The sequence below is a fragment of the Haliotis rubra genome, unplaced genomic scaffold (assembly GCF_003918875.1).
Source record: "Haliotis rubra isolate DU_JTF1 unplaced genomic scaffold, ASM391887v1 Scf861, whole genome shotgun sequence".
In the NCBI taxonomy this organism is placed as follows: domain Eukaryota; kingdom Metazoa; phylum Mollusca; class Gastropoda; order Lepetellida; family Haliotidae; genus Haliotis; species Haliotis rubra.
Window position 1 is genome coordinate 212,730 of NW_025767592.1, and position 26,868 is coordinate 239,597.

General features: G+C 38.6%; 2 protein-coding genes across 4 annotated transcripts in view; both read left to right on the forward strand.

Annotated features, from left to right (window-relative positions):
- Positions 1 to 26,868, forward strand: part of LOC124262957 (dipeptidyl peptidase 2-like) — a 133,697-nt gene that overhangs the window by 17,859 nt on the left and 88,970 nt on the right. The window lies entirely within an intron of this gene.
- Positions 11,239 to 26,868, forward strand: part of LOC124262958 (5-hydroxytryptamine receptor 1-like) — a 56,919-nt gene continuing 41,289 nt past the window's right edge. Inside the window, exon 1 of the mRNA XM_046697574.1 lies at positions 11,239 to 11,448. The gene's annotated coding sequence lies outside the window, so the exon portion shown is untranslated. The remainder of the gene's footprint in view (positions 11,449 to 26,868) is intronic.

Below are 26,868 nucleotides of genomic sequence, written 5' to 3' on the forward strand. Positions count from 1 at the left end.
TACAGTGGTTAAAGTGGTCGGTCGTCAAGCTGACATTCCCCACATGGGTACAATGTGGGAAGACTCACTCACTCACTCACTCACTCACTCACTCACTCACTCACTCACTCACTCACTCACTCACTCACTCACTCACTCACTCACTCACTCACTCACTCACTCACTCACTCACTCACTCACCAATAACTTTACAATCATTTAGTGGATTGTTTTCAGATTTGAGAGGCATGGCTTCATTGTTTACAGGACATTTGATTTCTCTTTTCTCCGACGTCCAAGTTGATGGAACATTATATCGTCTGCCATGTTGATACAGCTAATGACGAGTTGATGATAACCCCAAACCTTCATTAGCCTAATGATGGATTAATGAAGGGATTCCTTTCTTAAGGGTTTCCTGCAACTGAAGATAATCAATGATTAAACTAATCATAGTTTAATTAACGATTAAAGCTTTATTAAAGTTTGATGCAACCGGGTCCCAGTCTTATATTTTTGTGAGAAATAATTTTGTGATAAATAGTGCTGTGTCAATCCTTTCACATAGATTCATAAACCTTACCATTATCTCTCTCTTAACTTGAGACGAGATCACGTGATGACACGTGACCACATTCGGAATCATCATACAGTCGTACATACTTATGGAAACTTAAGATTCCACAAGATTATATTTCTCAGATTATATTTCATATTTGAGAATCTGGTATCTTCAAGATGTTATCTTTACATAAACTTTACTGTTTTGCCTAAGGAAATAATAACAATAAGTCATCTTGTATAGTGCACAGTTTCCAAACACCACGTGATGGCTCGTGGCGCTTTTGTTAACACAGCTAGACTAGGCATCAGGGTGACATTTTAAGAAGCGGAAAGTTTTGAAGTTTGACTGGAAGGTAGACAGTGTTCCAGAGTTTTTAATGCAGAAGGGCAAATCATTCCAGAGAATGGCGGATGTGAAAGAGAAGCACAATGAAAGTATTGTGAGCTGCAACAAATACTTATTTGATCGAATTGGCGTACTACTCAACAATGTCCTAAATGATTTACCGGTCTAGATGGCCTCAGCTCAGGCTAATAAGGATTGTTCTGGGCTCCATTTGGATCTTTTTTGTAGATATATATATGTTCTTAAATAGGGGGCTAGATTTATGGGACAGTCTGTTTAAACAAATATTTTCAATTTACGTTCACAACATGAAATCATCTAAACTTTATTTGGCAACCTTGGGACAACAACAGCTCAGATTCTTTAGTCAATGAGTAAGTGAGTGATTGTGTTAATTTCTTCTGCTTTTAGCAATATTCCAGCAATATCACAGCAGAGAACACCAGAAATGGGCTTTGCACGTTGTCCCCATGTTGGGAATACAGGGTTCGAAATACCCCATGTATTAGCGTGCCATGGCACGGTAAATATGAAAATGGCACAAATAAAAAATGTTCTTGGTGCCCTTATGGCACGCCTAATATTTTTGAGACATAGCACATCTTTAGTCATTTAAGCCCCAAAACAAAACACTTACTCAAATGACAAACAAGCAAAAACATTTATTCTCTTATATCACCCAGGAAATCACTGGAATTAAGATGGATGATGTGAAGCAATCTGGTTGTTTTTCCATTTAGAGTGATGGGAGTACTGATGGTTTGATTATTGATGAGGAAATTGTGTATGTTTGACATATTGAAAAAAGTGAACCTCTCACACGATTCTTAGCTATTAAAGGTGATGGGAAAGCAGAACAAATGTAACATAAGAAAGCCATCTTAAGCAGAAGACATATCAGTGATAACCGAAAACTGGTTACATTTGTTGTTTTCTGACAATGCATTTCAAACATCATCATCCTTGCTACTGTCATATATTCTAAAAACATGTGGGCACACTTGATTTCTGAAAGGCACACCTAAAATATTTACCTGGTGCCCTAAGGCACACTTAGAAGAAAAGTATTTCTATCCATGGAATCAAACCCAGATCTTCAGCGCTAAGAGGTGAACGCTTTTACTGCTAATCAAAGAACTCAGTCTGTGACATTGGTTTCTAGCTTTGAAAAGGGACATGGTGTTGTCAAGGGAGATTACAAGGTTCTACAGCGACAAAAAAAACAAAATACCGATGTTGTCATAGCAACCTATAAAAATCAGTGTATCAAACCTGATGAAAATCTTGTTTGCATCGATTTTATTGAGTGGAACTATTGTGCAGGGATTGGATCCCAACGCATTACTGAGACTTCAGTATTCAGAATTTCATTGCCTAAGGACTAAAGATGAAAGGTCGTTCTTGACACAGGTATGACAGGTATGTAACACAAGTATGTTCAGGTATGCAGAAATGTATGTACTAAGGAAAGAGAACAGTATGTGAGTACCATAAGAGCTGGTTTGTCTCACAATCCCTGAAAAACAGTATTTTATCTTCCGCCCAGCCCTTTCTGCAATTCAGAAGCCATAAATGACGCAAGTCTGGATTTCCTCACTTTAAGGTCTCCAAGCTCACTTGTTCTCCTTTTCAATTTAAACAGAATTGTTTGTTTCAAAATTATATATTTTTATAGACTTAAGTGTAAGTATACCTAAACAGTGGACAGGTCTATGTTCCTGTAACCCAACTGAAACCAGGTCATATTGTAGTTTCAGGGGTCACAGATTGAGTGAGTTTAGTTTTAAGTCGCACTCAGCAATATTCCAGCTATATGGCGGCAGTCTGTAAATAATCGAGTGTGGACCAGACAATCCCGTGATCAACAGCATGAGCATCGATCTACGCAATTAGGATACAATGACATGTGTCATCCACCTGACCACCCGATCCCGTTAGTCGCCTTTTATGTCAAGCACGGGTTACTGAAGATCACTTCTAACCCGGATCTTCACGGGTCTGATTACAGCTGAATGGTGCATGATACTGTGAATCGCTGAATATATGAATACATGACTGTATGATGCTGTATTGTTATACACAACTCCAGAATGACTCTCATACATCAGTATGACAGTTCCTGCCTACTCATGAAGATCCGGGTTAGACTTGGTCTTCAGCAACCCATGCTTGTCGTAAAAGGCGACTATCAGGATTCAGTTTGGCGACTTGGTTGACACTAATGTCATCATATCCCAATTGCGATTGATGCCCAAGCTGTTGATCACTGGATAGTCTGGTCCAAATCATCATTGGGAATCTTTCTGTGTTCCAGTTTGGTTAATTTCTTGTACAGCTGTGGTAATATCTGTAGTATGCATGCCCACAACGAACCCTTCAGCTTAACTAAAGCACTTCCATCTCACTATCTCATTACCCTATGAACTCAAGCACATGGCTGAGCAGATGTAAACATAGTTACTTTGAATTAAACTGAATGAATACCACAACCTGTTCTCAGGAGTTCAGTGCAAGTGTGGTGGGGAAGCCAGTGGTTAAGGCATTCGCTTCTCAAGCTGAAGAAATAGGTTTGATTCCCAACATGGGTACAATGTGTGAAACCCATTTCTGGTGTCTCCTGCCGTGATATTGCTGGAATATTGCTAAAAGTGGCACAAAACCTCACTCACCCACTCACTCACTCACTCACTCACTCACTCACTCACTCACTCACTCACTCACTCACTCACTCACTCACTCCTCACTCACTCACTCACTCACTCACTCACTCACTCACTCACTCACTCATGCTTCTTTATACCCGTGAAGATCTGGTTTAGAATTGATCTGGTGGTCAGGCTCTCTGACTTGGTTGAGACATGTCATTGTATACCAATTCTGTAGATAGATGCTCATGCTTTTGATCACTGGATTATTTACAGACCACAATCAGATAGCTGGAATATTGCTGAGTGAAAATCCCAAACAGACAATTCATTCACATCTGATGTGGTCAGTGCTTTGATATGACTGACTCACTGACTCACTGACTGACTGACTGACTCACTCACTCACTCACTCACTCACTCACTCACTGACTCACTCACTGACACACTCACTCACTGACACACTCACTCACTGACACACTCACTCACTCACTGACTCACTCACTCACTCTCACTCACTCACTCACTCACTCACTCACTCACTCACACTCACTCACTCACTCACTCACTCACTCACTCACTCACTCACTCACTCACTCACTCACTCACTCACTCTTGTCCATAGATTGAAACCTGATTTACTTCAATATGATCCAAGGCCAGTCAACACGGTGACCCATGGGGACTCAAACTCCTCAGACCATATCACTTCCTTCCCACCTAAACCTGACACTACCATACTGAGAAATCGCAGGTTTCAGTGTTAATCCAGACACACTATATGTGGCCTGTGAGCGGAAGTAATCAAATGTGTTCCTGCGTGTGATGTGTGCGCCAGGTGGGCCGGACAGTCCAATGGCCGAATGTGGCCACTTAATTAGCTTCACCTCGTTAGTACGTCAGAGGCATTCCAGAAACCTTATCGTTGAATCCCATGAGAAATCACAGTCAGATTGCTTGCCATTTTCATGTCGGGGATGAATGCTCTCTGGTTCATAAAAATCGACATCAGAGCAGGATGGAAACTGAACAAAAATTTCAGGCACAGGCTAATCAATGAGTTTTCAGTGATGATGTAGACAGTTTTCCCTTGGATAACTTCAGTGAAAGGCAACATTTTTAAAAGCTAGTGTTACCATGGTTACTCTCAGGTTACAACTTGAGTTAAAAATTAATGATTTCACTTACGCTCTAATTTGTGAAGGCAGGTGGTTTGTGTTAAATATTTTAAATTACGCATAGCTTTTAAAGCTTCTTCTTCAAATTCAAAATCGTAAGATGAATGCATGTGTTGGTAGAATGCCAGTGGCTCATTATGGAGGTCTGTCTATAGACTTTGAGGAGTATCACTTCTCTTGCATATGAAAACCTATTCCATGACGGTAAATAATCTGATAATCTTTTTATTTCCTTGAGCATGAGGATGGGTAGCCTATTGGTCAAAGCATTCACTCTTCATGCCAAAAAAGACCCGGGTTTGATTCCCCATATGGGTACAATGTTTGAAGCCCATTTCTGGTGTCCCCGTCGTGATATTGATGGAACATTGCCAAAAGTGGCGTAATACTTAACTCACTCACTCACTCACTCACTCACTCACTCACTCACTCACTCACTCACTCCACTCACTCACTCACTCACTCACTCACTCACTCACTCCTCACTCACTCACTCACTCACTCACTCACTCCACTCCTCACTCACTCACTCACTCACCTGCCTTTGGTTCTCTCCTGCTTGCTTTAGCAAAGGCACCCGAAGTGACAGAAAAGCATTTGTTATACCCCATGACCTAAAAGGTCACCAGGGGGTATAAATCTCTCATCGATACATCTCTTGAACTTGATAAAAGGTCCCTCATCAAATTGATTTGATATTTTTGATACAGATCTTGTTTTTTGGTCAGGGATAATTATTATTGTTTGTTAGATGAAGTTGTGAGTCACGGTGGGAGCCTTGCTCACATTATTTGGGCTTGTTTCAAAATGTATTCACCCTAAAATAAGATAAAAGGCAAAATGCAGTAAATCATAGGTTTCTTTTCTTTTTTAACAATAAGAGGCAACTAACTAGATCGGGAGGTAAGGCTCACTTATTTCGTTGACGTCATTGTATCCTAATTGAGATTGATGCTCATGCTGTTGATCACTGGAATGTCTGGTCCAGACTTGTTATTTACAGACTGTTACACCATATAGCTGGAATGTTGGTGAACAATAAACAAACAAAAATGAAATACTTACTGGATGGAAAACTTTTGTTTCATGCAAGCATCTTGTTTTAACCACTCTCATCAATTTTTTATTGTGTTCAGAATCGATTTATTTTTTTCAAAATGTAATATACTTTTTATGGGCTTCAAATCTCATGATAATGCTGAGTCTATAGAGAGGTGTTATTCTTGTGATGTGATTAATAATTCACTAATTCCTTGGAGACGAGGAATGAGAAACTATTCGATTACATGACTTTTTGAACAGACTGTGTTCAGTGAGTGTGTACATCAAGAGATGTGTTCTGTTGTGTGTTTTTTTACCTTCTGTTTTTCTTCTCTTACTACCTTGCCTTGTGGCGACAGTGGGGTAGCCTAGTGGTTAAAGTGTTCCCTCGTCACACTGAAGACCCAGGTTTGATTCCCAATATGGGCACATTGTATTATGTCTGAAGCCCATTTCTGGTGTCCCCCACCATTATTGTTAGAATATTGTTAAAAGTGGCGTAAAACAATACTGGACGTAAAACCGTGCTGGACATTAAGGGATCAAAACAGGACAAGTCAACCAGGGGTTGCACGGGTTAACCTTGACCTTCAAAACAAGGGAGGCAATACCAGATAATTCATTTAGACAGACAGACAGACAGAATTTATTCAATTTTTAAGGCCTCAGGCCCATACAACGTACATAAGAGTTTGGGTAAAGATTTATGCATGCATAATAACAGTTACATTGAAAAATATTAATAATGCGGTGTTAATTGTGTAGCTTTAAGACATTACTGAGATATTTTCCGATTTGTTTAATAGTCTTTATGTTTTCGGTAGACATCAGGTTTATGATAGTGGTTGAGTGTCGGTGGATAGCTGTTATGAGGGAAGCAGAGTTGTCGTTCTTGGCTGTACTTGTCACTTTCATTTATAAAGGTGAGGTGAGGTGAAATTGGGTTTATCGTCGTGCTTGAGAATATTTCACGCATATGACGACGTGCATGCGTGTGTATGTGTATGTGCCGCTGCTTGTACTAGCCCAGACTTAAGCTGGTTTTATAGTGCTAGCCCACTGAGATACCATGCCGCAGTGAAGCATGAATACCCCACTCAGACACATTATACTGACTCCGAGCCGACCAGTCCTTGTACCCATTAATGCCGAGCGCCAGGCAGGTCTGAAGGTACTGTAAAGTAATGGAATGGTGTAGTTCACTTTAACATTTGATTATCACTTTAATGACAGAACCTTAATATTTCTTGTCAAGAATTGGGTACAAAATTTTTCTTGTGGGCACCTTGGAATGCATTCTATTTTCATGTCTGCATCCGTTCTATACTTTTGTGCTTACTGGACATACAGGTCAGTGTTATGTAAAATAGGAATGGCTAAAATGATTGATAATCAGAAATATCATCGATAGGAAAATTATATATTATTATCGATAGGAAAATTGTGTTAGCAATAATTTCATACATTAACCTTTGTGACAGAAATTAGGTTTAATTTTCTCAAACAATATACACATTTAGGACTATCCATGGTCTGCTTCTAAACTGTGTTCAGGATGCTGTTTTGTTAGAAGTCCAGACAATAATGTGTCACCACAAACCAGTGATGTGAAATATATTCATATTTTTTAGATATTTTTGGCATATTTACAATGCTCACAGTTAGGTTTTTTATATTTATTGATAATCGATTAATATTTAGTTACAATTATTGATCCCTATGATCTCTAACGATAGCCAGCCCAAGTATAAAACCAGAGGTACAGATAAGCTGCGTATCTGTGTAAGTTACACAAATAATTATGTGAAAACTCAATTCTTATTAAGTCAGTTGCGTACAAGTACGCTTAAATGTTTGCAAATACTGAATAAATTTGATCTTACATACGTACACACAAAATGTCGAATCTTAGCTAGCGTAGCGGTGCACAGATAAAATAACAGAGGTATATTAAGAGGTTCCACTTCAACACATGAACTTGGCAACTTGCGGTCTTTCTTATCGTTTCTCATATTACAGATCCAATGTGAATAATATTTAATCTTTACAATGTTTAAAATTAATGGACAATGGCAAAATACCCAAATGAGCTTGAGTGTGGTGGGTACAATATATTTGGTTACTCAAATGAAAATTAGGATACCCAATTGAGATGAAAACAAGCGAGTACATAACTCAATGACCCAAAATGTTATCTGTAGCTCTGTAGAACCCTGTTACTGTGTCTGAGGTAGGAAGTTTGGTACATGTAGTTTTTCACTTTATTGCAGTCATTTTCAAGCAGACCTGTTTACAATGGAAGGAAAGCTCTATGTACAAGAATGGAGTACAGCAAGACTTTAATAAATCCTTCATCCTCGATAATCTCCAGGGTATACGTTACGATCACTCTCCACTATACCCTGGATGCATCCACGGCTTGGGGCGATGATTTTATTACCTCCCTTGGCTGGGTTTTTATCCAGTCAGGTGCCTATGCTGGGAAGTTGAGTGTACCAATCACTACTCACTTTCGTGTCTTAAATTATCTAACCGTTTAAACTTGGCAACACAATTAATGCAAAGGTACTCTGAAAGAAGTAGAAGGAGTTCTTTCATATATTCTTTTTAAAGTTTTAGATCTCTGAATTTGTCTTTATTATTTCCCCCAAAATTTGAGTGGCACTGCAAACAAACCTTCACGACTGCGCCTGCTATCTTTGTTGACACTGGCAAGCTCAGTTGTAATGGCGGCTTAGCTGATTGGGTACTGTGAGAATGCGGAGCCAGCCAAGGGAGGTAATAAAGTCATCGCCCCCCCCAAGCCGTGGATGCATCCAGGGTATAGTGGAGAGCGATCGTAACGTATACCCTGGAGATTATCGAGGATGTAAATCCTTGGGAATTTTAATATTTATATTGGTCCGTGTGTCATTTAAAACTGATGTAATCATGATAAGGTAACAGGAGTCAGCTGACTGTAGGATCATTGGTTGCCCAGTCTGAGTACCTTCAATACACAGTACCTTCCCTTTGCTGTCCCAGGATTCTATGATAAATCCCTATTTAAAACCCACTTGCATCTTCAACTGATGGATGTCCCACTCATGTCTATGATTTTGTTGTATGCATTGCGATAAAGAAATATACCGTATACTGGGAAATTTTCAAGGTACTAAAATTTCGAGGTTTGAGACCCCCAGAGCTTTCGAGGTGATTTAAATTTCGAGGTTTGGGGGCCTAAAATATATAAATATTTTAGACAATTTTAATTTCGAGCTTAGAAGACAGTGGCCAGAAACATGACTTACCGGATTAATACTCACTGAGCTATCGGCAAAACTCCTAGTAGCCAGTGATAACTGCCGTCTGACTGTTATAACTACCGATATACCAGTCCATGGCAGAAATAATAGTAATGAAAACAACCCTTTGATGCTTTGTTGTGATAAGTGACCCATGAAACACTCTGTCGGCAGTGTTCAAACATGACGCCATTTTTTCTCAGACGATATTGTTTTTTTAACAACTAACTATAAGCATGTATGATGGGTCTCTGCTGAAACTATGTTGTTGTTAGAAAGCTGACAAGTTGACCTCTTTAGTGAAACTGACCAACTGCACGGATGCCTTACAGCCCCAGGATGTTTGTGTAAACAATCCCCTTAAAGACCCGCATTCATCAAACCTGGCATTGCCGATGCAGTCCATTTGGCCAGAGAGTGACACCGAGTGTATTGACAGTTGGTTTGACTTAACATGGAAGACATTGATTGAATTACCTATTTCATGTAATGCATGTTATTCTGGACCAACAATTACAACACAATTAAATAGTCTCGACACCCGCATTTCTGTTGTTTGTTTATTCAGGCCGTTCAGGGTCACTGAACGTTAAGATTAGTTGTAGACAGGCATTAAAGAGTTAATGCGCATGTCAGGAAGTCATTGGTTGCCAGCAGTTGAAATGCTTATCAATAGGAAATCTAACCCAAAGGTTTGAAGTTCGGAAAAATTCATGGATATAATATTTTCGAGGTTGCGTTTCTAACCTCGAAAACCTCAAAAATTAGATACCTCGAAAATTTCCCGGTATACGGTATTACAAGTGATCAGGGCCAAAAAGTCAGTTTGTTTTATTCATCAGTTATTGAGTGAGTGAGTGAGTGAGTATAATTTAGCAATATACCCGCAAAAGCAGAGCGGGGGACACCAGAAATGGCCTTCACATAGTGTATCCATGTGGGTAATCGAATCCAGGTCTTTGGTATCAGCGCACACTCTTTAACCACTCACCTACCCCACCACCGCTCAGTATGTTAGAAGCACCGCCTCCGTGGTGTAGTGGTTAGAGCGTCCACCCGGAGAGCGGAAGGTCGCGGGTTCGATCCCCGACCGCCTCATACCAAAAGACGTTAGAATATGGTACTTGTTGGTCCCTGCCTGGCGCTCGGCATTAATGGGTACATCAAGGACTGGTTGGCTCGGAGTCAGTATAATGTGTCTGAGTGGGGTATTCATGCTTCACTGCGGCATGGTATCTCAGTGGGCTAGCACTATAAAACCAGCTTAAGTCTGGGCTAGTACAAGCAGCCGCACATACACATACACGCATGCACGTCGTTATATGAGCGAAATATTCTCAAGCACGACGTTAAACCCAATTTCACCTCACCTCAGTTTGTTAGAAGCATGTTTGTTGTAAACATACTTAGCTTACTGTACCACTTTACTGTTGTGTTCCTTATGATGAAGAAGTTGAAATCCATTAATTCTCTTCTTTGAAGATTTTGACCCGTGGAGATCCGGGTTAGAATTGAATTAAAGGGATCGGGTGGTCAGGTTCGCTGACTTGGTTGACACCCGTCATCGGTTCCCAATTGCGCAGATCAATGCTCATGCTGTTGTTCAGTGGATTGTCAGGTCCAGACTAGTTATTTACTGACCGTCGCCATATTGCAGGAATGTTGCTCAGAGCTCCAGATAAGATTTAGCTCATGTGGGTACTGTACCCACTGTAATTTTTTGTGGAGTTGGTATTATGAATGTTGAGTGGGTATTTCATTTTCTGTTAGCCACTGCTTTCAAATATGTGGGTATTTCAGTCATTTTACTCACCTAAGTATTATGTCATTGAGTAAGTTTACTAAGCAGGTATGTCCTGCCTTATATCATACCTAATCAAAACCAACTTAAATATAATGGAAATGATTTCATAAAAAAATCACTTATCTGATACTGACAGTACAACACTAGTCCTATAATAATAGTACAACTTGATACGCAAGGGGGGGGGGGGGGTAAATCTAAACTCACTCACTTACTCTTTGAACATTTAGGGTAATGATTTAATATTTTAACAATAAATCTCAATTCCCTTAGTTTGGAGCACTGCATTGCCATTATTGGCCAGCAGTCTAGACTGCAACAATAGTGAAGGCCTTGAAACACACTATGCTAGCACTACAGGCTGTAAGTAATGATGCTGGCAGTGGGAAGCGAGGTAGTAGGTTGTACCAGCCGTATCAGTTACATCTGGGGGGGAACAGGCTGCCAGTACACACAGATGTCAAGAACAATCACACCTACAGAGGCAGCCATGATTCTAGGCCACCAGTCTCTACATGACTCCCTGGCAGAGTCGGTATCGTTGACTCACCTTGCCATTATTTCTTGGAGGAACTTTATACCTAGTGCTCATGGATCTTCCATACAGGTTTGTTGGGTATTACTAATATTGGTTATTTTGTTAGTTCTGTGTTAGTGAACTTGTTAACAATAGTTAACATGTGAGCAGAGCTGGCGCGCTGTGGTCTCTACCAGTGCTGGTAACTTTGCCTCATTTTGCGACTATTTATTGGAGGAACTTTATACGTAGTGTTCGTGGATCTTCCATACAGGTTTGTTGGGTATTATGGTATTGGTTTTTTTGTTAGTTCTGTGTTAGCGAACTCGTAAACGGTAGTGAAGATGTGAGCAGGACTCAGGTGCCGTTGACTCTACCAGTGCTGGTAATTTTGCATAAATATCTGTGGGACTATGTCTTGGAGGAACTTTATACCTAGTGTTCATGGATCTTCCATACAGTTTTGTTGGGTATTAATAATATTGGTTATTTTGTTAGTTCTGTGTTAGCGAACTCATTAGTTATGATGTGAGCAGGACTGGGACCATGGTCTCTACCAGTGCCAGTAACTTTGAACACTAAGGGACTATGTCTTGGAGGAACTTTATATATCTAATACTCATGGATCTTCCATACAGGTTTGTTACTAAGGGTATTACCAATATTGGTTATTTTGATAGTTCTGTGTTGGTGAAATCATTAGTTCAGATGTGAGGATTGGTGCCATTGTCTCTCAGCAGTGCCGGTAACTTTAACTCACCTCGCCATTATTTCTTGGAGGAACTTTATGCCTAGTGCTCATGGATCTTCCATACAGTTTTGTAGGCTATTACCGATATTGGTTTTTTGTTAGTTCTGTATTAGTGAAGAAGTTAGTTGAAGATGAGAGCAGGACTGGCGACTGGTCTCTGCCAGTGCCGGTAAGTTTGACTTTCTTTGGGACTATTTCTTGGAGGATTTTATACCCAACATTTATGGATCTTCTGTACAAGTTTGTTTGGTAATACCATATTCTGGTCTTCCATGTCCCCCTGTATTACTCATTCATTAGTTTGGTAAGAAGTTAGTACCAAGGACTCTGGTCTCTGCCAGTGCCAAGTTTATTGTGGGACTATGTGCTGGAGGATTTTATACCCAACATTTATGGATCTTATTTACAAGTTTGTTTGGTAATAACCATATCGGCTATTTGTTAGTTCTATGTAGAATGAGGAAGTTAGTTAAGCTGTTAACAAGATTGGTTGTACTGTGAGTCTCTATCAGTGTCCATAACTTTGACTTACTTTGGGACTATTTCTTACAGACATTCTAGTTCCATGTGGCCTTTGATACAGACTTGTGGGGTATAACCTGCCCTGACAATTTTCTTCTGTGTTCATTGAACTGGCAATTAAAATTTGAACAGTACTGATACCTTAGACAATGGTTTCTGGCAGTGCACACAATGCTGACTCATTACAGAAGTATTCCTTAGAGGAATAGCAAATAAATGTGGATCTTCGATGCAGGTCTGTTGCACTGGAAAAGAAGTCCACATTTACAAACTTGGAAATGTCTTGGATTTTGGAGTATTTATCCTCTTCTTGGAGATTTATCCTCTTGGAGATTTGATGTATGGAACTGAGTTAACTCGTGTGTGTGGTTTGTGGGACTGATGGAAAACTTGTAGACTAATGCTTAGTCTCTAAATATATATAATTTTGACGGAAACAAATAATTTATTTTAAACTGAAGAGGAGACCCATTTGAATAGGAGATTCAGAACCTAAGGAATCTAGACTTGCTTCATTTAGGGCTTTAGCACTCTAGCCAGGACTGGACCCGTGAAGATCCGGGTTAGAATTGATCTTCAGCAACCCATGCTTGTCACAAGAGGCGACTAACAGGGTCGGGTGATCAGGCTGCTGACTTGGTTGACACGTCATCGTTTCCAATTGTGTAGATCGATGCTCGTGCTGTTGATCACTGAATTTTCTAGTCCAGTCTCAATTATTCACAGACCGCTGCCAATTGTAGCTGGAATATTGCTTAGTGTGGCGTTAAATAAAAAAAAAAAAAAAACAAGCTAGAAAGGGCTGGATGGAAGAGAAAATAATGAGGTTCAGGGAAAGTGAGACACACTAAGGAACTTGGTGTTAGTGATAAACGGCAGTTGTTGGTAGAATTTGGGTTGTTATAATTGTGGCGATATGTGGAAATATGTTGGTATTGATTATTTGTGTGCATCAAGTGATTGCTGGTTGACATGAAATGTCCTGTCATTTAGACGTGTAAATGTAAACAGTTCTCGTAATGGATCAATGTTTGGACTGTTGTTTGAAGGGTTCGGACTACTTTTAAACTTTTGTGATGTCGACTCTAGTCTGAATTGTTCTGCTAGTCTGATGTAATTGTCATGGGAGTGGATTGTCATAGCAACTGATTTGGAACACGGAGTCGATGGCTTGCAGTAATTTCAAGTTTGCTTTATACAGCTTATAACCAATATATTTTGTTAGTTCTGTGTTAGTGAACTCGTTAGTTGTGATGTGAGCTGTGGTTTCTTCAAACTAGGGTACATTGTGACTATTGAGGGTCCCCGCAACTATTTGCTGAATATTGCTATAGTCGTATAATGTAACTCACAACTCACTTTGTATTAGTGAACTGTTATTGTGATGTGAGGGGGTGACTATTGAGGGGAAACAACTATTGCAATAGGGTTTTTATTCTTAAGTTATTTCCCAAATGAATGTATAGTTTATATAAAATAAGAACAAGCTGAAGTAGTTTCAGTCTCTTTTAATAACTGATAACAAACATGAAACCCAGATCAAGTAAACAGTTAAAACATAAACTTATTGTTATTCAAAATTCAAACTCTGACTCGAATGCCGTGTTTGCCACCATGTTTGGTTAAGAGGTAACAGGGCGGATAAGTCTAAATCAAAGTGAATGAGTCCGGTACTTCCTGTATTTTGCGCTGGGAATTTATCAACAGAGGCCAATTACTAAACTATTGATAGTCACACATACTGATAATCGATGCATCGATAGTTTTTCTCTTCTACCATTGATTAATTGCTATCAGAGACTCAACAGCAATCCATCAATAGTTCAACGCTTTGTTACAGCACTAGTTTCTACCAGTTTGAAATGAGTGTCAACAACCCATGCTTGTTGTAAGAGGCGATTAATGGGATCGGGTGGTCAGGCTCACTGACTTGATTGACACATGTCATCGTATCCCAATTGTGTAGATTGATGTTCATGCTGTTGATCACTGGATTGTCTGGTCCAGACTCAATTATTTATAGACTGCCTCCATATAGCTGGGATAAACCAAACCAAAATGGTGTTAAACAACAAACACCAAACCAGGGTAAAGGGTCATTGCACAGCCTAGCTGTTCGATTCCCCACATGGGTACAATGTCGGTCAGGGTCCCCTGCCTAGAGGCTGTAAAGTGTTGGCTCAAAACCAAACTCACTCACTAACTCAGTTCGATCTCCCCAGAAATATTTGTACTGAATGATGTGAAAAGCCCAATTCTGGTGTCCCCTAGCATTTTTTCAGTTTAAAAAATGTAAATTCTTATTCATTGTCTGGCCAAAAGACTATTTCCCAAAAATATAAAATGGAAAAATTGGAGATGATGACTTTGAATAATTTAGAATTCTTGTAAGCTGTTAATTTAGTCCTGAATTGGGTAATTGCTGGAGGTAAAATAGCAGTCCACTTTCATAAATATTCTGTGTTTTTAGAAGAATGTGTATATTAAAATATATGTATAAGATTTGAAATTATACAGCTTCAGATTTGAAAATTTACAGCTTAGATTAGTTTTGTAATTATGTAAATATCTGTAAGCAAAAGCTTTGGGCAATTATAAATTCATGGATAACTGCATCATTATATATTTTTACAAACACCACTGACTTCAAAATACTGGGGGGCGGTGGGGTAGCCTAGTGGTTAAAGTGTTTGCTTGTCACGCCGAAGACCTGGGTTCGAATGGGTACAATGAGTGAAGCCAATGTCTGGTGTCCCCCGCTTTGATATTGCTGGAATATTGCTAAAAGCGGCGTAAAAAACAAACTCAGTCAGCAGTCAAAATGCAATTGTACACTATGTTCAGCAGTAAATAATGTTGTACATTGCATACAACCAGCCGTTTCAACTTAATACCTGGAGAGGTATTTACATAAGCAAGTTTTGCTTTTTTGCCAATCCAGATTTCTTGGGAATAAAAATATGTTTAAACCAAATATGTTTACAGAAATAACCATAACCCAATGAATTTTGATTTGCTTGTGTGCAAATATCCATGAAATATTTCCAAAATCCAACAAATAATACTCTGTGTAATTACGAATGCATACTTTTCTGCAGCATTTGTATACTCCCTTACATAAAGTTACAAGTCTCTATTTACAGACAGAACTCTGGTATTACATATACAATACTTAACTGCTGTGAATAATGCATATAAATGGAGCTACATCCAGCTTATTGTCAGTCAGAAATGTATATTACTATGTGTCCTTGCAACATGTTAAACACTGGGCAGTACAGAACTCATACAAAACTAGGAACCATATGAAACAGCATTTCAGGCCAAGTTATTTAAAAAATGTCTATCCGTTGTTGTAAAAATATCCAAGTGACTGGACACAAGGGATTAAAGTTGTATGACATACCCAGAGAAAACTACCAATTCCCAAAAATGTGGGTATTTTTAACTCAAAAGTACAAGGCTTAAAGGAGTATTGCATATCAGGACAAAGCTTCCTGAAAATCCCAAAAGGTGATTGATAACATGGGAATCAATATTTAGTAGCTCATAAATAGTCTTGAGCCCTGTTTTTTAATTCTGTGCTATCAGTTTTGAATTCAGCTGAGACACGCCAGATCTCAACATGACACAGTCTTTTCCCTAATTGATGACAAAAGATTGTTTAAAGGAGAAAAAAGCAACAGGCTCTTCCTGAGTTTGAAATAATTAGGTATTGTAACGTGATATATTTCCTGTGTGTGCTGCTAATGAATAGATACCCTGCCATATATCTCCCATACACGCAAACACTTGCTTCTAATTTGGCCGTGGGTTTCCGTAATCATCCTAATGGGCATGGGAACCACGTGTTGCAAGATAATGACGAGATACGGATGCTGGTTGGTACTCAACATGTCAATGCTTCCTTATCATTTTCTTGATGGATTTGTTTGTGTATTAGGCATCGTCATTGTGGACTGATGATGGTTTTTATTGTTGTCTTAGTATTGAAATTGTAAGCACATTTATGTTAACTTCATTAAAAGTTGGGGCGGTGGGGTAGCCTAGTGTTAAAGGTGTCCACTCGTCACACCAAAGATCGGGGTTTGATTCCCCACATGGGTACAATGTGGGAAGCCCACTTCTGAGCTAACAATAAGTCCCCACCGTGATATATTTATAATGGAATATTGCTAAAAGCGGCGTAAAACCATATTCACTCACTCACTCACTCTTCAGTAACCCATGCCTGTTGTAAGAGGTGACTAACGGGATCGGGTGGTCAGGCCCGCTGACTGATTCGTCATCGTATCCCAATTGCATAGATCGATGCTCATGCTGTTGATCACTGGATTGTCTCATCCAGACTCCATTGTTTACAGACCGCCCATATAGCTGGAAATGGCGGAAAACAGAACTCTCTCACTCAGAAACCCACCCTTCATCACGTTTACTCTATCGCTGTGAATGGATCCCCAGCAACTGTTGCTCAGGTTATAACCGTGATGGACCGTGAGGTCAAGATTGATGGTTTGTCTTCTTTGAGTGGCATTCCTAGAAGTTGGAGAGTCAGGTACCGGTACCTGCTTGACATATAACAATCTGTATCAAAACGTTGCATCACCTGTATAAAGAAGTTGTTCATCCATAAAGTCTGACCTTATATTGATGAATTGGTTGTTGGCGTGTCATCATACCCATTGACGTGTATCAATACTTATGATATCAATCACTCAATCATATACAGGTTGCCTACCTATAGCTGGAATAATTCTGAGTGCAAAGTACAAACGATAATTTGAACAAATATATAAACTAATATATTGGTTTACAGTTCTGATATCGTGCAATGATTAATATGCTTTGGGTGTTGTAGTGTTTGTCTAGCATGTTGTCATTAATGTTGAATAAATTATATGCATCTGGTTAAATGATGAGTAGGACGGACACAATTCAATTGCATACTAGTATTCTGTGAATGGAACCGTATCCCTTTGTGAATTCAGTTCATTACTTGTGATCACTAGAATTGAATATTCATGAATTTTCATTTTAAATAGAGTATTTTTTTCTGGAAATTGTATGTTATTTATCAAAGCGTGATATGCAGTATGGTACATATACAAACCAGGATGAATAATATTCAGAAATGTTATATATTAAATTTGACAATGGTGTGTTCACTGGTTCTTGTGTTCAATGGTCATTGTGATCAATTAAGACTGTCAGCATGGTCTGAAGTCCTTTAAAAGTGTTTATTTTGCTATTGTTTCAATTTTGCTATTGTGGAATCTATTGAATAAATTTGTTTGTTTGTTGTTTAATGCCAGCAATATTCCAACTGTATTATCATAAAACGATGGTCTGTAAATATCAACGGGACCAGACAATCCAGTGATCAACAGAACGTGCATCTATCTATAATACATCAACTGTTAACTTGTTACTGTATTCGTTACCCATTATTTGTAATCGTTACCCAATATTTGTTTTGTTACCCTGTGAGTATTCATGATGTGTATCATGACACCTTATGTCCCGGTGTCAGGGGTTTTCGAAGATGTAAGACAAAAATGTAATTTTCATCTGTAATATCATTTAAAGTTTTGCCACTAGTTTTAAACTATTGCCACTCACCACATGCAGGGATTTTGTATGGGTTTTCAACGACGTTTTCGTGTGAAGCCCATTTCTGGTGACCCCCGTGATGTTGCTGGAATATTGGTAAAAGCGGCGTAAAACCAAACTCAGTCAGTCAGTCAGTCAATCAACGACGTTTTTGACGCCGCCATAATTTTTGCTTCGCACTGTGAGGGAGTGTTGTGATCACGTGACGTCCTATCTATATATCAGCAGACGACTGAATTTTCTTACTGAAGTTTCTCTTGCTATTGTTTGTTATAAAGGCAATTGATTTTGCATCTGAAGTGGTATTAACGATCTCGGGTAAATATTATTGATGTTTGTTTGCGTTAATATAACTTAACTTCCGGATTTCAATTGTCAATAAATCTTCTCATGATAGTGACTCAGGGCATCTGCCCTGACAATAAAACTGCTTGTGCACTCCGATCACGTCAAATTCAGCCCATGTTGGGATATGAGTAAATTTGATGTGGGCTTAATGATGAAGGGAGAGCATTGGTGCAAGTCCAGTCATTACTGACAGAATCTTGTGAAATTTATCCAAATATAGCGTTATTAATTATTGATCATTCCTGAAGGCATTATCTTGTTCAGTGGCCTCAAGAATCTGATATTGACCAATGCAGGTGGCCGAGGTTAATGTCCGCTTCGTGCATCGATAAAATATGAAATTGGCCAAATTGTGGTATTTAATTGTTCTGTACACAATATCTCAAATTCAACAATAATTGAATAAGATCTTACAAAAAATGAAGAGTGAGTGAGTTTTGTTTTATGCCACTTTTAGCAATATTCCAGTAATATCACAGTGGGGTACACCAGAGATGGGCTTCATACATTGTACCAATGTTGGGAATCGAACCCGGGTGTTCAGCGTGACGAACGAACGCTTTAACCACAATTCTGCCTCACCACGCACAGGAAATAAAGATGTTTATCTCAATCAGGTTTATTATCTTAATCTTGCAGGGCAATACTGCATTGCTGCGTAGCTTTCATAGCAAAGCATTACAAAGATAGTGCAACCCTTTCTGAATATATTGACATAATTTGTGAATGTAATAATGGCTGGCAAAGAGAAACAAACCTACAGTAATATAATAAGATGAATGAAAAATACATGCATTGTCAGTTTATATAAAATTAGTTTTTGTTGTGCAGGAAAGTATTTTTATAAAACAGAAATCCAGTGTGTTTATTTTACCGCTTGCTAGAAGTAGAGCAAGACCAGCGCAAAGATCGGCGTATGATGTAGCAGAACATGGATAAAAATCTTGATCAACAGAGGCATCTCCAAAATGGCAGACTGCACCTGACTTCAATATTTTTTGACATAGCATTTAAAAACAATTATTTTGCCAGAAAAGATTGTGATCTCAAGATACAACATTGATCTTGGCACTGTTATAATCAGTGCCTCTCATCAAGGTGTTCTTGCATTGTGATGGCGTTTGGAACTGTTTATTCAGAAGAAGCCAGGGTTCCTCAGTCTGATTATATTATATATTTGGGGGGCATGATACACACACAGTGACTCGTTGGTCAGTGCATCAAAAACAGTACATCTGGAAGTAGCATGCTGCAGTCAAAACGGTTAGACCCGTGAAGATTCAGGTTAGAATTGGCTTCAGCAACCCATGCTTGTCTCCCCTCATGAAGATCCGGGTTAGAATTGGTCTTCAGCAACCCATGCTTGTCTCCCCTCATGAAGATCCGGGTTAGAATTGGTCTTCAGCAACCCATGCTTGTCTCCCGTCATGAAGATTCGGGTTAGAATTGGTCTTCAGCAACCCATGCTTGTCTCCCCTCATGAGGATCCGGGTTAGAATTGGTCTTCAGCAACCCATGCTTGTCAAGAGAGGCGACTAACAGGATTGGGTGGTCAGACTCGCTGACATATGTCATCATATCTCAGTTGCATAGAATTGATGCTCGTGATGTTGATCACTGGATTGTCTGGTCCAGACTCTTTACTGACCGCCGCCATGTAGCTGAAATATTGCTGACTGCAGCATTAGAGAACAAACAAACATAATAAATCATCCACCCAGCTGTGAATGGGTACCTCGTAATGATGAGAAAGCTGCAATAACTTGGTGCGCCTAGGGGCTGCAAGAGTTGTATGCTCCCCAGGGAGTTGAGATTGATAATACAATGTGACATTGAGATTGACATCCAACGATCGAGGGAACAAATACCAGTGCTTTGACCATGTACTAGTTGTGTGGATATGTGCGCTATATAAATATCCTATAATAATAATATAATAATCATGAATAACTATAAGCTTCAGATTAGAAAATGATTGGACCTCTAAAAGTATCAATAAAAGAGTAGTCTGAAGCAAATCAAATTAGATTTGCTATTATCATGACTGTAATTATCTCTGTAGCCTCTTGTGGGTAAACCAAAAAGGATTTTTTTAAAGGGTATAATAGCATACATGTCAGAGACAAAAAAATTGACTGATTCCTCACGGACCAATTCATCTCATCTTGGCAGTAAAAACCGTCTAGCAGCATCCATGAATACTGAAGTCATCGTTTCAGATGCAATAATCATGGTTTTTACCAAAATGTGGACAAAGATTTTACATTGGCACGAAATGCTCTGACTTTCATCAAGGTCTTTGAGTGAACAGCCTGCCAAGTTTCCTGACAGAACCATCTGTTTGCCAGTACAGACTCTGTAAACGATGTTAATTTGTCATTCCCTCAACATCAGACCTCTAATTCCCATTTCGAGGTTATGAGGTTCATATCAACTGTATCATTTATGTCAATCAACCCGTAGGAATAAGTATGGAGTTGAGCTTCAGTAAGCTGTGACTGTAAGACGTAAGACTGGGTATGACAGGCCTTCATTTGATAGTTGTACAGAGTACAGTCAAATCCCGATGAGTTGAATACTGGTGTCTCGAATAGGTTATCTCCCAATTGACAGACACCCATTTGACAGACAGCCAGTTGACAGACACTAAACTAGAAGGTTAATTAGGGTAATACCTACGAGTACAATGGAACAGTCCGCTGTCTAGTGAGTAGAGCAGGGTAAGCCTGAAACTCGTTACTGAGAAGTTTGATTGTGAGTAAATAGAACTTTGTTGTCATTAAATGATAAATGATTTCTCTTCTCAAATTTTAGTTTACTATCAATTACTATCGAATTTAAAAACAGGTTTGTCACTGAGATGTTTGATTGTGTTTATTGATAGAAAAGCCCCCTCCCAATAATAGCATATGTACAAACAGAAGTTACGTTTTGTTGGAGAGGTATAGATATGAACATTTTTGAAAACATTCTGATTTGCAGTAAATGAGACACCTGCATTGCAATGTAAGATACGAATAATACCTATCAGTGTTCTAATTTTTAACGATACTTTCTAAAGATTGTAACAGTTTATGTCTTTGAGTAGTATACAATGGTCATTCAAGGAAGTAATGGCCACATTGTCATGATCGTCATATTTTGAATATTATTCTAAATAAATCGTAATTAAGTGCATGCACTAGTCATATATCTTAATATTGTGTGCAAAACATATAACTTCTTTATTCCATATGAATAATATTTAGGTTCACATTTGACTTTATTTGATTTTATATGATACAACAGTGTCGCAATTCGTGAATAAGCTAAGCTAATGTTTTCAATATGATGATTCCGACTAGAAGGTTAAACAGAAATGTTTATGAAAACAAACTGTTTTTATATTGCAGCAATGAAAATTCAAATAACTGTCTTTTCATCCATCTTTCAAAATAAATAATATAGCTTCAGTTTGTTCCTGTGTTTTGGACTATTCCATTATAATGTGTAGGTAACAGGTAGTAGATAATCTGTTCACTGAACCGTAAATGTTGTTGTTTTAAGGTGTCTGCGAACTGGCTGTCTGCGTAATGGGAGGACACCCTCGAATATTATGCATAACTCGAAGTACCTGTCAGTCCCGACCATTCCCTGTTATAGTTGTCATCATTTGAATACCGGTTACATGAATTCGTCTCATAAATACACACGATGACTCGAGAAGGAAATTTGGTCCCATGAGATTCAAACAACAGCAATCTTGTATACATAAGCCGAAGTCAGTCAATGAGAAGTTGATTGGTGTAGCAAACTGATGCAATTAACAAACCAGCGCAGCTCACACCTTTCCGCCATTGACGGGTGAGTTCAAAAGTCAGATTAGTGATTTTACGGAAATCACTGTCTGTGCTAATCAGACTGGAACTGATAAGGTGCCCCTATTAGTGATAGGGAAATCATTAGATTTGACTGTATGTTGTTTCTTGTTTGAGTGGCATTTTAGAAGTTGGGTTGTTTAATATAGAACACATTTTATGGATAACAACTTCTTTATTTCCTGAGCGCCATGTTTCGATACAGATTCTTGTATATATACATCTCCTTCACTTCATGTATCACTCCTGCTTGACAACGGTACAAGAATCTGTATCGAAACTTCGCACTCACGAAATAAAGAAGTTGTTATCCATAAAATTTGTTCTATTGAGTATGTTGTTTGTTAACATTGCAATGTTCCATCTATATGATGGCAGCTTTTATTTGATTAAGAGGGCAACATACAAACCAGTGATTGATATTATAACCATCATCCCAAGTTGTAGGAGTATCATGACCTACCATACCAATGAAAAACGTATTTATTGATTGTGAACACCCATTCATTTATTCTGATGTTATTTGTCACCATGTTATACCTTGGTATAACAGATCATTTCCACCATGTCATACCTTGGTATAACAGATCATTTCCACCATGTCATACCTTGGTATAACAGATCATTTCCATCTGCCTTGGTGTAACAGATCATTTCCACCATGTCATACCTTGGTATAACAGATCATTTCCACCATGTCATACTTTGGTATACCAGATCATTTCCACCATGTCATACCTTGGTATAACAGATCATTTCCACCATGTCATACCTTGGTATAACTTAGATCATGTCTGCCTGATGTCATGGTTTAACAGATCATTTCCACCATGTCATACCTTGTATAACAGATCATTTCCATCCTTGGTATATATATCATGTCATACCATGGTCATTTCCACCATGATATGCCTTACCAACCATGATCATAACAGATCATTTCTCATGTCATACCTTGGTCACATTTCCATGTCATACCTTGTTAACAGATCATTTCCAATGTCATACCTTGGTTTTAACAGATCATACCATGATATACCTTGGTATAACAGATCATTTCCACCATGTCATACCTTGGTATAACAGATCATTTCCACCATGTCATCACCTATATCATATATATCATGTCATACCTTGGTGTAATGATCATATCATGTCCACCATGATCATATATATCATGTCACACATACCAAATGATCATATATATCATGTCACACCATGGTTACCAAATGATCATATATATCATGTCACACCATGGTTACCAAATGATCATATATATCATGTCATACTATGTCTACAATGTCATAAGGGCGGTGGGGTTAGTTTTTAAGCGTTGGCTCGTCACGCAAAGACCCAGGTTCGATTCCCCACATGGGTACAATGTGTGAAGCCCATTTCTGGTGTCCTAAACGGTGATATTGCTGGAATATTGCTATAATTAGCGGCGTTAAGCCATACTCACTCACTCACAACAATGTCATACCATGATATAACTGACCATGGTCAATGATGATTGATTTCTTACAATGATAAACCCTGGTGCACTGGACATGGGGCCACAAAGCACTCATAGTGACTGACTATCATTAGTCCATGTTAAATAACAGAGTAATGATCATCGTAGAGCTACAATCACTTTGTCAAAGTTGGCCATGGTGTTCATGGAACATCATACCGATTCATGGTATGTGTGTGGTCATTTTATGGTCATTTCAACTGGGTCCAGTTCTGTTTCGGAATCCCCATGAGTTTCGGAATACACAAAATTAACTTGAGGCTACTACACACCCAGCTTTGTTTACATTCCCCTGGCCATAAATTGTGTGAAACAGTCAGCCCATCTCACTATCATCTTCTTCAGCTCTAGAATCATCCCTTGTTAGATCTATAAGCATCCCTTCCCATTTATACATCTTTTCTTAAAGGTCTGCAGGGCTCCAGATAAGGGCCGTGTCATTTAGCGTATGTACGAATAAAAAATATGCATGATACGGTAGGAAATAATTTAGAAACATTAGCAGATACACACCACAGCAGTGGTGTATGGTCTTAGAACCATTTACAGAGACGTATTTAACTGAAAAAAATATTGTTTTTTACCTGTTTACTCAATAGTAGCAATGTTGTGGTGCATATATGAAACGAACCACAAGATCACATACTCCATTAAATTCAATTCAGTACTCTAAAAGTTTTTCCAGGACTCCTATATTTAAAAAATAAGGAGTACGTACTCCTGATGTTGAAAAATTATCTGGAGCCCTGGGTCTGTCTACATCTGTAGAGCTGCTGTTGAACAAGCCTGGACACAATAGTTAGAAAATTAGGAGACTCAGGAACTTACAAAAATTATTATATATTATTTTCATTTATTTGTACTGTTTCGAGAATTTGGGTGTTCGTGAACCCTGGCCGTTGTGGATTCAGTTAGTCTGTCATACAGACCCTGAAACAAATATATCAAAGAAAGCCCAGCAAGTCTAGAATATGTGGCAAGTCTAGATTAACACAGTGTCTGAAAATGATGAAAGCCTCTGGGCTCCTTTTCATTATATTATTTTTTATGAACAGTTTTCTTTAGTAAAATATGTTCATTTCAGAGATGACATGTCAGTCTACTTGATCAGCTTCTTTGTTGTTTGTTTATCCAACATGGCAGCAAGTCGGCTTGTTACATGACTCAACAATCCACAATACACAGGGGTGGAAATAACTTTAAATTTGCTAGTGTACTCCACTACAGTGGCACATGTAAAATCACTTGCCCTGATAATTTTTCCACTATACCGGCCGTTTTCTTGTTGATTTTTTAAATAAACAACATAATTAACATTGGAATATCAACTGGACACTGGTACAGTGTGATATACAAATTTGCTTTCCTGACAGAAACAAACACTGGACTCGGGCGTCGGGCAATAGGTTATTTCCACCCCTGATACAGTAAAATACCTTTATGACGAACTCCACGGGACCACTGAAATTAGTTCATTATATTCGTAGTTCGCTATTCACTTTTTTATACGATAATATAAGGTTTATTCAGGACTTTTTAAACAGTTTGCTATAGCCGTGAGTTCGTTATATCCGTGTTCGTTATAACAGTATTCTACTGTATTGTAGTGAAGAGTGATGATACACCATCATGTGTACTGTGGTATTCCTCCTTCACAACAGGGGCGGTGGGGTAGCCAAGTGGTTAAAGTGTTCGATCGTCACGCCGAAGACCCTGGTTTAATTCCAGACACATGGGTACAATGTGTATAAAGCCCATTTCTGGTGTCACCAGCCGTGATATTGCTGGAATTGTTGGTAGCATTAAACGTTAATGATATGTGTTCCAGGGACCAAAACATAGGTTGTACTTTTTAGAACAAAACTAAATCTGTGAATGAGTATTGAAAGGAGATCATTAAGTTTTTGAGAACTGTGGAAAATGTTATTATGTTTAAATTCTGTTAACTGAAAAAGTAAAGAAATAAAATATCAGTCATGGGTATAAAATCCAAGATTTTCTACATGTTACATCTTTCTTGGACCAGAACGACACAAGCCTCTATGAGTGAAGAATAAACAGAGTGAAAGAATGATAGCTAAAACCTTGATTCATGGATATAATGAAGTGCATCGAAAATCATATTTTAAATGCACGATTTCATTTTGTATACTCACTGGTTATTTTGTTCACTGTTTCATCAAATTGAAAATGCCTAATATTCCACTCGTGAATGAAACGTTTGTTTATTGCCCATTCCAGTAAGTATTGACACCTGGAGGAAAGCAGACAATGAGATGTGAGAAGGTTGGTGCTAACGGTATCTTTTTTACATTTTGTAAAAATATAATTTGGTATTAGTGGCATATAGTGATCTTGGGCTATTTATTGGACAATTAGATTTAGTATACTTACGTGTAATTAATGCAGAGATTTGGAATATTTTGTGGAAGCATGGCGTGGCAATTTGTGTACATCAAAAGTACCGCTTCGTGACGTCTTCCGAAACTTAATTTACGAGATAGCATGATAGTTACCGCGATCCATGAATCAAGGTTATCCACGAAGTTAGGTTAGAGTTCTGTAAATATTTAAAATTGTATCCACATGTTGTTCTTGAACTGGAACAACTCAAACCTCTGTTGAACCGGAACAACTCAAACCTCTGTTGAACCAGAACAACTCAAACCTCTGTTGAACTGGAACAACTCAAACCTCTGTTGAACCGATACAACTCAAACCTCTGTTGAACCAGAACAACTCAAACCTCTAGTGGACTGGAACAACTCAAACCTCTGTTGAACTGGAACAACTCAAACCTCAGTTGAACCAGAACAACTCAAACCTCTGTTGAACCGGAACAACTCAAACCTCTGTTGAACTGGAACAACTCAAACCTCTGTTAAACCGGAACAACTCAAACCTCT